At 50.1% G+C, this 16,264-nt stretch overlaps 1 long non-coding RNA gene across 1 annotated transcript in view; it reads left to right on the top strand.

Moving 5' to 3' along the window:
* Positions 1–11,834: 11,834 nt before the first annotated feature.
* Positions 11,835–16,264, top strand: part of LOC142285365 (uncharacterized) — a 43,149-nt gene continuing 38,719 nt past the window's right edge. Inside the window, exon 1 of the long non-coding RNA XR_012746766.1 lies at positions 11,835–11,995. This is a non-coding gene — a long non-coding RNA (uncharacterized LOC142285365). The remainder of the gene's footprint in view (positions 11,996–16,264) is intronic.

Raw genomic sequence — 16,264 nt, 5'->3', positions numbered from 1 at the left:
CCAGTAGCAGGCCTACTCCACTGCAAGGCCTACTTCATCGCCAGATCTACTCCAGCAACGGGCCAACTCCAGTGCCAGGCTTTGCTTTCTCCTTCTCCAGGATCAAACTTCTATTGTGCCTGTGCGCTTTCGGATACTGTTGTAAAACCAAGTGCACACCTTTGATATCATGAATCTATGGCCTTTTAAGGCAGGCACAATCAGCTTTTGAGGTTTGAGCAGGCAAGCTCACACTATTACTACATACTATCCAGTAGTATTTTCAAATATCCTACTCATCACTGCTATAACCAGGTGCCCGATTCCCTACTGAACACTACTATTCCTAAGTGCCATCAGCACATTCATCTCCACTACTGCAAGGTGCCTGATTTTTTACTCAGCTCATCTGTTCCTGAGTGCTCTCCACACATTCAGCTCTTCTACTACAAGTAGCCTGAATGTCTACTCAGCTGTGCTGTTAAAGGGTGCTCTCCACAAATCCAACTGTCCCTCTACAAGGTGCTTAATTGTCTACTCGGTTCTGCTGTTCCTGAGTGCTATCCACACCTGTCACTCTGCTGCATCACTGCCTACTCATCTCTACAAATTCAAGTAGCTGTCCGCACCCTCAACTCTAGTGTATCTAGAAACATCTCTGCTTACTCAGCCCTGCTGATTTCAGGGGCTGTCACACAGTCAGCTCTGTTGTATCCAGTACTGTGGTTGTAATTGTTAGCTCTGTTTCATTTCAGTGAAATAGGCAACACAGTTAAAACTTGTCAGGGGTGACATCTGTTCAAAGTTTATATGATTTTTATGAGTTTGATTGCATTTCTTCAGGATGTTTCAGCGTCTCAAAACTTTGTACTCCTTTCTAGAAGTTTGTGGACTCAGAATACACAACCTTTACAATCTCCAGCATGATTCAGAGGTCTCCATACTTTGGGAATAATAGGTTTCATAAACCTAGTCTTCAAATGTTAACCTTTAAGCCACTGTACAAAATAATGGGCCTCTGGGTACCTGAATAGATCGCTGTGCTTTACTCAGTAGCCCCCAAGGTCCTTAGACCTCAGCCCACGTGATTTTACTTGTGGACTACTTAAAAGTCATCGTATTCCTGGATTAGATACAAAACGTTAGTCACCTAAGGAAATGCACTTGACATGAAATTACACATGCATATAAGAAAATGTAAGATCTCAGAGAATGCGGGAAACTTAGTTATGTATCATGGTGGACTCTGCTAGATATGTTTTGACAGAGAAATCTCTCTTGGGACACAAGAAAAATAGGAAAATGTTCCTTTCCTCAGAATGCCGGCCTGTATCTGTACGATGGTGGATTGACGCTCCAGTTCTTAGTGTATAATGGCTCTTCAGACATATGACAACTATTAGATGATGCCTTAAGTCCAGAACTTCATTGATTCTTGTGTCTGCTGAAGTTATACAACATTCTTGTTGGAGATGGTGTACAGTATTGGAAATCACTTAAAGCATAACCGCTTAATTATTATTTCATACATCAGTAGTACACATGAAAATAAGCAACTGTGTAATGTATCTTATCAGAGGAATCTGCTTCTTTCTCTGCCAGAATTGATCAGTCATTATCAAAATTCTCAGTTCTGAGGTAAAATCTGTATTCAGTGAAGACTTTCCCATTACTGAGATAGGAGATGGCAGTTGGTGCTGATGAGATTTTATGATCACAGGAGGAAGAGCTAGAAGCAGAGGGAGGAGCTAAATGCAGAGGGAGGAACTAGATGCAGTGCCCAGCCCAACCTCCCTCTTCTATCTACTTAGAATCTCATCAGTACCAACTGACATCTCCTATCTCAGTAATGGGAAAGTCTTCACTGAATACACATTTTACCTGAGAAAAAAATTCCAAATGCCAAAATTACTTTTTTTGGTTGCGGCAATTTAAAAAAAGAAAAAATGCAATACTAGGCAATCAAAATGTAGTAACTGCACAAACATGCTATCATTAAAAATGGCAATACAAGGTGCAAAAAATAAGCTATCACTGATCCCCAGATTCAGAAAAATGAGAACGCTATAGGTCTCGGAAAATGGTGCCAAAAGCTCTATTCCTTCTTTGGACAAACTTCTGAATTTTCTTCACCCCTTAGATAAAAGTAAAAGTATACATGTTTGATATCTACGAATTTGTACCGACCTGAGACATCATCCCGACACATGAGTTTTACCATATTGTGAACATGGTAAATAAAAGACCCCAAAAACAATCGTGCATTTGCAATTTTTGTGCAATTTCACCGCACTTCCCGATTTCCAGTACACTATATGTTAAAACGGATGGTTTCATTCAAAAGTAGAATTCGGTCCACAACAAACAAGCCCTCCGATGGCAAAGATTGCTGGAAAAATGACAATGTTATGGCACTCGGAAGAAGGGAAATAAAAAAACAAAAAGAAAAACGGGAAATCCTCCAGGGGTGAAGGAGTTAAACATTAGAGGTGAATACATTTTACAAGACAAAAAAACAGTTTTCTATGTTAGCAATAGCAATGACACCAGTAAAAATCGCATGTTGTATGGTTGATCGGTATGGGATCTGATTTTTGTTTTGTGCACCCAAAGACTAGAATGGGTAAAGGCCCCGTTACACGCTATGATATATCGGGCGATATGTCGTCGGGGTCACGGATTCGGTGACGCACATCCGGCATCATTTGACATATCGTAGCGTGTGACAGCTACGAGCGACTGTTAACAAGCAAAAATACTCACCTTATCGTTGCTCGTTGACACGTCGCTCATTTTCAAAATATCGGTCACATTCCTGGATGCCGGTTGTTCATCGTTCCTGAGACAGCACACATCACTCTGTGTGACACCTCGGGAACGACGAACACAGCTTACCTGCGTCCCGCCGGCAATGAGGAAGGAAGGAGGTGGGCGGGATGTTTACGTCCCACTCATCTCCGCCCCTCCGCTTCTATTGGGCGGCCACTGTGTGACGTTGCTGTGACGCCGAACGTCCCTTCCCCTTCAGGAAGAGGATGTTCGCCACCTACAGCGAGGTTGTTTGGGAGGTAAGTACGTGTCACAGGGTGACCGACTTTGTGCGACACGGGCAACAAATTGCCCGTGACGCACAAACGATGGGGGCGGGTGCGATCGCACAATAAATCGACTCGTGTAACGGGGCCTTAAGTCTTATTCAAGATACGGAAGAAACTAGTGCCTGCTGACATTATTTTCATGTGAATGTAACCTACTAATGGATTTTGAAAGCCTTTTTTTAAATGATAGAATTAGAATCTAGAGTAGTTTTACATTTTATTTAACTTGTGACATATTTTCAAATTTTACTTTTGGCGGCTAGATAGGGGGGTGGAATGTAGCATCATGGCCAACATCTATATGGTCATGTTCCTTTGGTAGACTCTTCCCGGCACTGTTGGGTGCGTATTTGTCAGAGTCTGCCCCACACATAGTCAATGCCCCCTCTCTTCTACACACCGCCTCGCTGTCCATTGCATGTGTATTGCATGTAGCCCTCAATGGCTGCATAGAGAAGTATTAGCAGTGAAATGTATCCTCCTGGAGAGCCCAGTCTATGAGATTATGGCACATAGTTATCTGATTTTGTTATATAGAATATAGAAATGTGGCACTCCTTCTATAGTCGCTGGTGCTTGGATAGGGTCCCACCCCAGATCAAAAAATTGAAAAAAATCCAGCACTCAAAGCATTCAACTGAAATTGTTTTATATTTTATTCATTGATCTGTGTAATTATTAAAGACGTTTCGGTCATCCGACCTTCATCAGTTTACACAGAAAGGGCTCTGTAGAAATATATGGAAAAGCTGGACCAGAGGAAAAAGCTGCCCGTCCGGGTCTGCAGTCAATGTCATGAGATTATGGCACATAGTTATCTGATTTTGTTAGACATTGCCAGAGCAATGGTGAGTGCTGGTATTGCGAAATGGTAATATCTAGAAGCAACATCATCCGAGCTGTAAAGTGGTATTCTACACAATGGGAACCTCCACATGTTGAAGCTTCAGCAGTTGATTCGACATGTCCCTGAAAACAACACAAATGGTTTGAAACCTTATGGATTGGTTTGCCTTGGTCAAGCAGCCACCCAACAATGCCACGTAAAATAACAGGCATCAATGAAAGTGCTACAATACAATGCCATTGGTCACCAAGTCATGAAAATCTGCTTTCTGGACTGCTGACAATGGTTGTACCAATCTTACAATCTGGCAATTGATTATGGTGTTGGTTATAAAATATCTAATGTTAAAATGTTTCATTTAAAAGGGTTGTACAGGACTCAAAAACACGACTGCTTTCTTCTAAAAACAGCGCACCGCTAGATTAAAGATCAATAAAGGGAATCTGTCAGTAGGATCAACCCTCCTGAGCCGTCTATATGGGCATGTGGTCATAGCAAGCTGAATAAAGGGTACATTGATATCTGCAATCTGATGGCCTACTCTAGGGTAATCCACATTTTTCTTAATATGTAAATTAGCTTTTAAGATCTATGGGCCAGACACAAATCTCCTCCAGAAAGTTCCTTATTATCGGAATCTTTATGACCCCGTACCATTCCAAAGTGTATAAACCAAGCAGGAGCACCACTTGGTGATCAATGCAGATCAATGTAAGTTCACCCCTAACCCCTATCATGTTATGCTGTCCCCCTGTGTTACAAAACGCTGAGTTAGGGTATTGTATATATTGTTGAATATTATATAGAATGTGATAGGATATATTGTTGCTTGAGAAATGCTGTTCCTGATGTAGCAGAGTTGAGACCGCTTTGCGGCCGGTGCCACCTAACGTTGTGGCCTGATAATACAAACGTTGTAGTTATGTGATGTTTAATGTATAATGCAGTGTCTTAGATAAATGTTAGATTAGATATGGCACCTTAGACACTTCCTGGTTTGGAGGGAATTGAGAATCAATAGGGAAGGAATGACAGATGGCCAGGGCTTTGTTTGAAAAAAAACCTGTCCTTCCCTCCCCATTCCCAGGTCCAGCGCTGAGTCTCCGTCACTGGTCATATGGTCTGTTTTTGTCTGCAGTACTACTGCCAATCAGTAAGATCAGTGGCTCTGAGTGGCTTGCGCCGGCAACTCAGGCAGACATGCTGAGCTGAGTTAAAGGGTTTGTCCACTATTCATACAACCCGTTCTCAGAGTGTTTGTCCCCATTAAAATAAAAACACATACTCCCCTCCGGCACTCTCTCTCGCCATGTACGTTATTACATCATGCGAGCCCTGTGCCTAATCAGCGCTGGATTCTGACCTATCAAACATCAGTAGGAAGTGAGTGGCTGGCTGTGACTTCCTCTCGATGCTCAATTCGACTGATAGCGGGGAACCAGCTCTGATTTGGTGCAGGGCTACCATGATGTAACAACGTCAAAAGGGACCCTGGGAGATCGAGTGCTGGCAATGCTGGAACTGTGCCGGCACCGGAGGGGAGTATTGTTGTCGCGGGCAGGGAGGAGGGTGTCAGCACACTACGCTCACCCCTTCTGCTCGGGTCCGGCGGCTGCTGCTCAGTGGTGGCTCGAGCTGTGGGCCGGATCCCGGGGTTCTCGAGCGGCACTCCTCGCCCGTGAGTGAAAGGGGGGCTGTTGGGTGTGGGAATTGTTTATTGTCCGTGACACCACCCACGGTTGTGGTGATTTCACCACCGCTGCTCTATAGGCCCGGGGACGATGGTGTGTAGCAGCGAGATGTTGCGTTTCCCCTCCGTGGGTAGGGGTTGGTGATCCCGGGGCCCGGTGATGGAGAGGGAGGTGCAGGGCCTGGTGGGCGCAGGGACGCGGGGGCAGCGCTGTGCCTTGCGGCACTGTGGTACTCACTCAGCCTGAGACGTTAACACAGTTTTACGGTAAACCACACGGCTGGAAAGACGGTTCCCACGGACGGCTGCACTTGCTCTCCCAGTAGGTAACGGTGATGTCTCTCTGACCTGCACCTGATGTTTCTAAGTTGGTAGCGATGGGTTCCCACCGGTAACCCGCTCCCCGGCTTCAAGCTGGACCGGGGGAGCTCTACTTTGCCCGCAGACGCTGGCCCTGAGGAACTGGTGCCTTGGCGGTGGCGGTGTTCCTCCTTAATGGTCGGACTGTTGCCTTCAATCGGGACTTGGTTGTTGGGGGATCGACATCCCCTTCACTGACGGATTCAGCAAATTATGGCGACTCCTAGCCTTGCCAGGGTCCGAGAGGCCCCTGCCCTGGTGCTGACTGTCCTTTGCACGCTGCTCCAGACCGCTGGGTCACTACCCGTCCGCGGTCCTTCCAGGAACTCCCGAACAGTCACCCCTCTGGACAGTCACCGTTGTTGCTGACCTTGCTGACCCGGTCCTACACACAGCTGGACCACTTCAGGCTTTCCACTCTCTTTCCTTTCTGTCACCACTCTTGCTTTCCTCCTTTACCACTTTACTTCCTTCCACTTTCACTTCCTTAAGTCAACTCATCTTTACTCCTCCACTTAGCTCCTCACTCAAGCTCCCCCTGAGCTATTCTGCCTGGTTCTTCCCGCCTCCAGAGCTGTGTCCTCCTCGGTGGGCGGAGCCAACCGCCTGGCCCACCCCCTGGTGTGAATCACCAGCCTCTAGAGGAAGGCAACAAGGATTTTTGGTTAGCTTTGGTGTTCCTAACTGGGATGTAGGGTGTGGTGGTGTGTTGACCTGTGACCCCTGGCTTGCCCAGGGCGTCACATTCCCCCTTAGCAAAATGCAGACCGTCCGCGGGCTGCCCGTCCAACACCGGTTTTATTTTTCTGCAAAATATAACATGGTAAAACAAAAACATGTAAACATTTTTAATGAATCTTCCCATAACGGGAGGCACATTTACTTTAACGTTGCAAAACGGTTTACGGTTACGGTTTCCGCTCTCTCCCACCCAAGCAACCTGGCCCTGATGCTGCCCTTAAAGCCCAGGCAGCACCCCTTGACCCACAGTCCAGCACAAGTTACCCGAGCGGGATCTGTCCTTCCCCTCCAGAGGGTAGCCACCGGTTCCTTTGGTGGCTGGGCCCCAGCCTGCTCTGCTGAGGGCCCTCCCTCCAACCTGCCTCTCCGGAGGCGGCATTGCGGAAAACGGTAACGGTAAACAACTTATTTACAAGCCACTAACGTTTGTGGTTGCCCTGCAAGTTCACGGGCTTGTCCATGGATAGTTCCCATGCAAAATAACTTTTAAACGGTCCCCACGGGGACAACGGTGCCGGCTCCGGCCGGTTGCAAATCAAGCAGACAATCAGGTGAAGTACTCGGTATCATTTCTCTTATCATTTTCAACTTTCAAACAAAATGGTGGTCCCAACAGGGACTGCTGCAGCGGGCCTCCGCTGCCCTACTGGGTATTTTCGTCCTCCCCACCCGGCTCGGGGTGGAAGGACACGGGCACCAGCCCCTCCAGTGCGTAGCAAGCACGGCGTGGAAGGGCCGCCCGATACCCATTGCCCCCGGTTCGGGGAACATAAGTGGCCTCCATGCCAGGCAGGGCAACGACCCCCTCCTCTTCTTCTGACACAGGCTCAGTGTCAGGCCCGGAGTCGCTATCTTCTGCCCCCGCCGCAGTCACAGAGAGAGGCACACCCGACGGGCCAGGTGCGGTGCAGCACGCGAGTGAGTAGGACGGAGGAAACACAGGAGCCAGGGGCAGACCGGGTCCCTCAGCCGCAGCGGCCGGTCCCTCGGGGACACAGGGGCGTGGGTCACTCTCCAGCTCCTCCATCACGGCCTCCACTCCATACACTCGTGCCACAGCAACTAGCGCCTCCACCTCTGCGGCCCACTGCTCCATCAGCCAGCCGATCTGACTCCGATAGTGACAGCAGATCTCCGCCGCCCGTGCCCTCAGCCATGCCGCTGTTCCAGACACCAGCTCGGTAGTCTCTGCAGAACTAGGTGGGGCGGACATTTCCCGTTAGGGTCGGTGGACCGGGGGGGTCCCAGTGTGTTTGCTGCACCGCCACACTCACATGCCTCCAGCCGCCATCGCATCCCCCTTAGCTCTTTCCGGCCCCTCCTCTCTCGGGGCGGGGTTTTGGCCTTCGCGCCTCTACTACTCGAGAAGACACTCGAGCGGGAACTTTTCGCGCCAAAGATGGCGGCTTCTGAAATTTTTCAGCCGGATACCTCCGGCGGTAACAAGGCGTACCTCTACCAAACGGCAGAGCGGTAAGATCCTGTTCGTGACGCCAAGTTGTCGCGGGCGGGGAGGAGGGTGTCAGCACACTACGCTCACCCCTTCTGGTCGGGTCCGGCGGCTGCTGCTCAGTGGTGGCTCGAGCTGTGGGCCGGATCCCGGGGTTTCTCGAGCGGCACTCCTCGCCCGTGAGTGAAAGGGGGGTTGTTTATTGTCCGTGACGCCACCCACGGTTGTGGTGATTTCACCACCGCTGCTCTATAGGCCCGGGGACGATGGTGTGTAGCAGCGAGATGTTGCGTTTCCCCTCCGTGGATAGGGGTTGGTGATCCCGGGGCCCGGTGATGGAGAGGGAGGTGCAGGGCCTGGTGGGCGCAGGGACGCGGGGGCAGCGCTGTGCCTTGCGGCACTGTGGTACTCACTCAGCCTGAGACGTTGACACAGTTTTACGGTAAACCACACGGCTGGAAAGACGGTTCCCACGGACGGCTGCACTTGCTCTCCCAGTAGGTAACGGTGATGTCCCTCTGACCTGCACCTGATGTTTCTAAGTTGGTAGCGATGGATTCCCACCGGTAACCCGCTCCCCGGCTTCAAGCTGGACCGGGGGAGCTCTACTTTGCCCGCAGACGCTGGCCCTGAGGAACTGGTGCCTTGGCGGTGGCGGTGTTCCTCCTTAATGGTCGGACTGTTGCCTTCAATCGGGACTTGGTTGTTGGGGGATCGACGTCCCCTTCACTGACGGATTCGGCAAATTATGGCGACTCCTAGCCTTGCCAGGGTCCGAGAGGCCCCTGCCCTGGTGCTGACTGTCCTTTGCACGCTGCTCCAGACCGCCGGGTCACTACCCGTCCGCGGTCCTTCCAGGAACTCCCGAACAGTCACCCCTCTGGACAGTCACCGTCGTTGCTGACCTTGCTGACCCGGTCCTACACACAGCTGGACCACTTCAGGCTTTCCACTCTCTTTCCTTTCTGTCACCACTCTTGCTTTCCTCCTTTACCACTTTACTTCCTTCCACTTTCACTTCCTTAAGTCAACTCATCTTTACTCCTCCACTTAGCTCCTCACTCAAGCTCCCCCTGAGCTATTCTGCCTGGTTCTTCCCGCCTCCAGAGCTGTGTCCTCCTCGGTGGGCGGAGCCAACCGCCTGGCCCACCCCCTGGTGTGAATCACCAGCCTCTGGAGGAAGGCAACAAGGATTTTTGGTTAGCTTTGGTGTTCCTAACTGGGATGTAGGGTGTGGTGGTGTGTTGACCTGTGACCCCTGGCTTGCCCAGGGCGTCACATTGTTATTTCAAAGGAGCAAGCACTCTGATTGAGAAGGGGTTGTACAACCTCTTTAAAGGGAACCTGCCAGGTGCAATAAGCACCCAGAACCACGATCAGGTCTGGGTGCATATTTCTAATCCCTGCCTAACCGTCCCTGTATCTAGTAGCATAGATAAAGAGATCTTTAGAAAAAGTATTTCTAAAGATCTTTTATGATATGCTAATGAGCGCAGGGACTAGTCACAAGGGTGTTAGTTCCTGCGCTCATTCTGCCTTCTTAGCATGATAGCACACCCATAGGGGCATGCTAACATGCTTTTCAATGTCTACTGCCCAGCGTCATCATGGGCAGTGACACATGTTCCTGTGTCCATTGCACCACATCAGAACACTGGGCTTAGGGTCAGAGCGCATGATCAGAAGTCCCCGCCACTTCCGGTCATACGCACTACACCAATTTGAAACCGGGATGCGTATACGTGGCTTCATAGTACACATGACCGGAAGTCTGGGGATCATGCGCACTGAGCTGAAATCCAGCGTCGAGTGCGGTGGCAGTACAGGTGAGCGCGACCATGCCTCTGACACTGCGCGTTCATTAGCATGTTAGCATGTCCACAGGGGCGTGCTAACATGTTAAGGGGGCCAACTAGCCAATGGAACTAACGCCCTTGCAACTAGTCCCTAGGAACCATGATCTAAGTTTTCTTGGTTTTTGATGAATGGTCAGTGTAGAAATCTCAGGACCAGCATTGGGCAGAGGTGGATTCCAGGACTGTTCAGAGTACAGAGGTATATGGAGACAGAGTCAGTGAGGGGGTACAGTGTTCCTCTCCCTCAGGCTCAGTGATTAGGATGGGCTGCGTAGGAAGAAGCATATACAGCTCAGCTGGGAGCGCTCAGCACTCTGTATGGGTCTATTGACAGTAGCCCACTCTCTTCTACAGGGAATAGCTGACATTAATGACAGCCTGCGCACAGCCCATCAGCCTCATGTTCTGCACATCCCTAATGCAAGACATCCACAGACGTGAATCTTTAACAGAAGAGACAGTTATAGATGTCCTCTGCTGACAAACATGTTATGCCCCATTAAAATAAGTGATCCAAGATATTGGTGCTTCCTTTGTATATGAGCTGGGTGTAATTCCCCAACCTCCATGATTAAACCTGTCATCAATCTTCTCTGTATCTGAATAAAACGCTTTAAACTCCACCGAAGTTCTAATTCATCCACAGCTTCTGCTTTTGAGGACTCTCCACCCCCCACCAACTCTACAAAAACATCCTCCCTCCTCACCTCATGATGCCTCCCTCCTTTGAACACCAACAACTTGCAAACCCAAGGATCCCAGGCTGCACTATCTGCAATGTGCAAGAGGTGGGTGACTGCTGAGCTCTCTAATGCCTGCTCTTCTTTCTTGTCCCCTTCTGCATTCCATCTCCTACCTGCATCATGTCCTGATTCACTTTCCCATGGATGTAACCTGTGGTGCTCTCCATGAGGTCCTGACCATGGTCTCTGCAGCACTTCTCTATGATCTCTTGACCATGGTCTCTGCAGCACTTCTCTATGATCTCTTGATCATGGTCCCAACAGCACCTATCCATGATCTCTTGATCATGGTCCCTGCAGCACCCATCCATGATCTTCTGACCAAGGTCCTTGTAGCACCTCTCCATGATCTCCTGACCATAGTCCCTGCAGCACCTAATCATGATGTGCTTACCATGGTCCCTGCACCACCTCTCCATGAAGTCCTGGCCATGGTCCCTGCAGCACCTCTTCATGAGGTCCTGACCAGCTCCCTGTAGCACCTCTGCATGAGGTCCTGACGATGGCTCTGCAGCACCTCTCTCTAATCTCCTGACCATGGTTCCAGCAGCACCTTTCCCTAATTTCCTGACCATAGTCCCTGCAGCCCCTCTCCCTAATCTCCAGACCATGGTCCCTGCAGCACCTCTCCATGGTCTCCTGACCATGGTCCCTGCAGCACCTCTGCTGTCCTACCTGCCCCTCTGCTCATGATTTGGGCACTTCTCGCTATAATGTTGCATACACCCCAGCTCCTGGCTGCTTCTGCCTTGTAATACTTGAGGGAGACACCAAATCTGGCTGCAATTTCATCTTGATTAAACAGTACTGGGACATCGCTTTATTTTTGGACTGGATCTAATTATCAGCGGGATATTCTGGTGACTTAACCCCTTGTACCCCTGGCGGGCCAGTCACTTGGGGCTGGTCACCTCTCTTCTTCCGCTGCCCTCTCCCCCTCTTCTCTCCCTCTCTCTTCCTCCCTTTCCCCCTCTCTCCTGAGCCTGCTCCCTGCTGATATAAATAGTAACATCTTCCCATTTCCTACATGGTGTCCGGATGACGTCGGAGACACGTAAATGTGTAGGTGCTGCTTGTGAATGAATGAGGAGCCTCGCTTGCTAGTACTACAGGCTGTGTATAAAAGCAGAGCGGGCACTGGCTGGATGGAGCGCAGAGTTGTGGCAGGAGCTGCTGGGAGCTGTCCAGTGCTGAAACTCCTACAGACGGTGATGGCAGCCATCAGGAGCAGGTAAGTTCTGCACCGTCCTTCATACCCCGGGAAGGGGCATTAACCACGGATAGACCGGCAGAGTGCTGGAGACTAGTGCGCCTGATATTGGGAGAAATACGGTAGCTCCAGAGTAACACGTGCGGGGCTGCTCAGATCAACCTGCAACTAGAAGCCCGCAGTCTTCTGTCTGTGCAGTGCCCGATGTCTTCCAGTATAGTGCCCGATGTTCCCCAATATAGTGTCTGATGTCCCCCAGTATAGTGCCCGATGTCCCCCCAATATAGTGCCAGATCTCCCCAGTACTGTGCAGTGCCTGATGTCCCCCAGTACTGTGCAGTGCCTGATGTCCCCCAATACTTTGCAGTGCCCTATGTCCTCCAATATTGTGCAGTGCCCGATGTTCCCAATACTGTTCATTGCTGATGCCCCCAAAGAGTGCAGTGCCCTGTTCACCACAATACTGTACAGTACCCGATGTCCCCCATTAATGTGCAGTTTCCTTTGTCCCCAAAAACAGTTCCGTGTCCGATGTCCCAAATACTGTCCATTGCCTGATGTCCCCCCAAAAAGGGAAGTGCCCGATGTCTTCAACACTTTGTAGTGCCCGATGTCCCCAAATACTGTGCAGTGCCCTATGTCCACAAATAGTGTGCTGCGTCCAATGTCTCCAGTATAGTCCAGTGCCCGATTTCTCTACTACAGTATATTGTCCCATATAACCAAATACTGTGCAGTGCCCTATGTCCCTAGTACAGTGCAGAGCCCGATGTCCACCAATAGTGTGCTGCGTCCAATGTCTCCAGTATAGTCCAGTGCCCGATTTCCCTAGTACAGTATATTGTCCCATATAACCAAATCCTGTGCAGTGCCCTCTTTACCCCAATATTTCCCCATCTCCAGGGCATTCTCTCTAGGCTGTGATTACATCATATCCTTCTTATCTGTTCTCATGTTTTGACATAATTTATAATTGTTACACTTAATTTCCCATTTTCCCTCTTTGCCATGTGATCTCAGGGTTTAATTTTCTGGATCTTCTAAAATGTAAAGTGATCCTAAAATGTTGAGAATAGTGAAAAATATCTGTGCAGGGTATATAGATCGACGATAGATATATAGATAGAGTTATATAGATAGATGGATGGATGGATGGATAGATATAGACGGGAAAGAAATATAGGTAAATATTGCCTAGAAGGTTTATTCCAATGTGCACATACAGCTAAATACAACCCATCCATCCATCCATCTATCTATCCATTAACTATCTATCTATCTATCTATCCATTATCTATCTATCTATCTATCTATCTATCTATCTATATATCCATCTATATATATATATATATATATATATATATATATATATATATATATATATATCTGCAGTACTTGTATTTCTATTGTTATGCCTATGCAGTATCTCTCTCTATCATGTTTCTGGCTTTCTACATTTTATCTGTTTATCAACTTTCCTCCTAAAACTACAAGTATCCATGTATCTGCAGTAGTCCGGTGTGTTTCTGTACCCTCAGTATTTCTTCTGTCGGGCTGTTAGCAGTACACTGTGTTGCTCAGGATGGCCATTACTAATGCCAATTGCATATGCCCAGTGCTTAGTAATCAGTGCCCCCACATTGGCTTGCGGAGTGCACAGAATAACAATCAGAGCTCCAATGCAAACCCATCACCCCACAACCCGCACCAGTGCTGTGCACCCTCGCCACAGACTCCCACTCACAGGATCATTTTGTTCTTTAGAATTCCACCCACTTCTGATCCACGCATTCCGTTCCTTACAGCCTTCTGTCTGTGCACCCACTCCCTCCCCATTCTGTTACGCATTCAGCCGCTGTCCATCCTGTATATGTGTTAGCGCATGTATATTATATATATATATATATATATATATGAGTATATAGGGTCTATATATATATATATATATATACACAGTGTATATATACACATATATGTGTATATACATACACGCACGCATATACACATACAGTGCCTGCTGCCCTGTGAGTATCCGGCTGCTTCCCCTCTATGTGTTGGATGTGTATGGTGGGAGGTCTTTCTGTGACTCATAATACAGCAGATCCTTTCCACTCTCCTTCCTTCCAATTCATCTTTCTGCCCCTCCCTCAGCTTTCCCTCTCCCTCTCCTGCCAGTCAGTTCTCTCCCCATTTGCTCGCACTCTCCCTATTCCGATTGCAGCTCTTCTCCTCCCTATAGATTTCTTCTCTGACGTGTTTGTGGGGATGAGAAATTCATCTCTGCGTCAATGCAGCCCTTCCATTCACCTGCTGCAACCTGTTCTTAAAGGGGCCCGCAGTTTCCTTTGTACCTGATGGGTCTCCTGCACACGCTCCCCGTCTCATGCACCCTCTACCACCTTTTCCTCTCTCCCCCCTTCTCTCCCTCCTTCTCTCCCTCTGTAACCCTCTCCTGCACCCTCTCCCTCTCTCCTGCACCCTCTCCCCTTCTCCTGTACTCTCTCCTGCACCCTCTCTCCATCTCTCCTGTACCCTCTCCCTCTCTTCTGCAGTCTCTCTCTCTCCTGCACTCTCTCACTCGCTCACCCTCCCCTTTCACCCTCTCTTCCCCTCTCCCTCTCTCCCTCTCTTCCTCTCTCCTGCACCCTCTCTCTTGCCTCTCTCACCTTCACCCTCTTTTTCTTTCCCTCTCTCCTGCTCCCTCTCTCCTGCACCCTATCCTTCTCCCCCTCTCTTCTGCACGCTCTCCCTGTCCCCCACTGCTCCTCTCCTGCACCCTCTCTCGCATCCTCTCCCCCTATCCCCCTCTCGCTCTTTCCTGCACCTTCTCACTCTTCACCTTTCCTGCACCCTCTCCCTCTTCCTCGCTCACTGTCTCCTGCACCCGCTCCCTCTCTCCTGCACTCTCTCGCATTCTCTCCTTCATGTTCTCTCTTGCGCCCTCTCTACCTCTCGCTCTCTCCTGCACTCTCCCCTCTCCTGCACCCTATCCCGTTACTCACTCCTCTCCCACTGACCCCCTATCCCTCTCTTACTCTCTCTCCTGCACTCTCTCCCCCTCTCCCAATCCCTCTTTCCTGCTCCCTCTCTCTCTCTTGCTCTCTCCTGCACCCTCTCTCCTTCACCCTCTCTCCTGTACCCTCTCTTGTTCTTTTCTTCACCCTCTCTCCTGCACCCTATCCCTCTCTCCTGCACCCTTTCCCCCACTCCTCCACTCCATCTGGCCCCCTATCCCCCTCTCACTCTCTCCTGCACTCTCTCCTTCTCTCCCAATCTCCCTATCCCTCTCTCCTGCACCCTCTCTTTCTGTTGCTCTCTCCTGCACCCTCTCTCCCTCTTGCTCTCTCCTGCTCTCTCCTGCACCCTCTCTCCCTCTTGCTCTCTCCTGCACCCTATCCCTCTCTCCTGCACCTGCTCTCTCTCTTGCTCTCTCCTGCACCCTATCCCTCTCTCCTGCACCCTCTCCCTCTCTCCTGCACCCTCTCTCCCTCTTGCTCTCTCCTGCACCCTATCCCTCTCTCCTGCACCATCTCCCTCTCCCCTGCACACTCTCTCCCTCTTGCTCTCTCCTGCACCCTATCCCTCTCTCCTGCACCCTATCTCTCTCTCATGCACCCTATCCCTTTCTCCTGCACCCTCTCCCTATCTCCTGTACCCTCTCTCCCTCTTGCTCTCCCCTGCACATTATCCCTCTCTCCTGAACCCTATCCCTTTCTTCTGCACCCTCTCTACCTCCTGCTCTCTCCTGCACCCTCTCTCCCTCTTGCTCTCTCCTGCACCCTATCCCTCTCTCCTGCACCCTCTCCCTCTCTCCTGCACCCTCTCTTCCTCTTGCTCTCTCCTGCACCCTCTCCCTCTCTCCTGCACCCTCTCCCTCTCTCCTGCACCCTCTCTCCCTCTTGCTCTCTCCTGCACCCTATCCTTCTCTCCTGCATCCTCTCCCTCTCACCTGCACCCTCTCTCCTTTACCCTCTCTCCCTCTTGCTCTCTCCTGCACCTTATCCCTCTCTCCTGCACCCTCTCCCTCTCTCCTGCACCCTCTCTCCTTCTTGCTCTCTCCTGCACCCTATCCCTCTCTCCTGCACCCTCTCTCCCTCTTGCTCTCTCCTGCACCCTATCCCTCTCTCCTGCATCCTCTCCCTCTCACCTGCACCCTCTCTCCTGCACCCTCTCTCCCTCTTGCTCTCTCCTGCACCCTATCCCTCTCTCCTGCACCCTCTCCCTCTCTCCTGCACTCTCTCTCCTTCTTGCTCTCTCCTGCACCCTATCCCTCTCTCCTGCACCCTCTCC

This window comes from Anomaloglossus baeobatrachus, chromosome 2, assembly GCF_048569485.1.
Source record: "Anomaloglossus baeobatrachus isolate aAnoBae1 chromosome 2, aAnoBae1.hap1, whole genome shotgun sequence".
Classification (NCBI taxonomy): domain Eukaryota; kingdom Metazoa; phylum Chordata; class Amphibia; order Anura; family Aromobatidae; genus Anomaloglossus; species Anomaloglossus baeobatrachus.
Note: the sequence above shows the minus strand (reverse complement) of the source record. Positions and strands in the feature narration are given on the sequence as shown.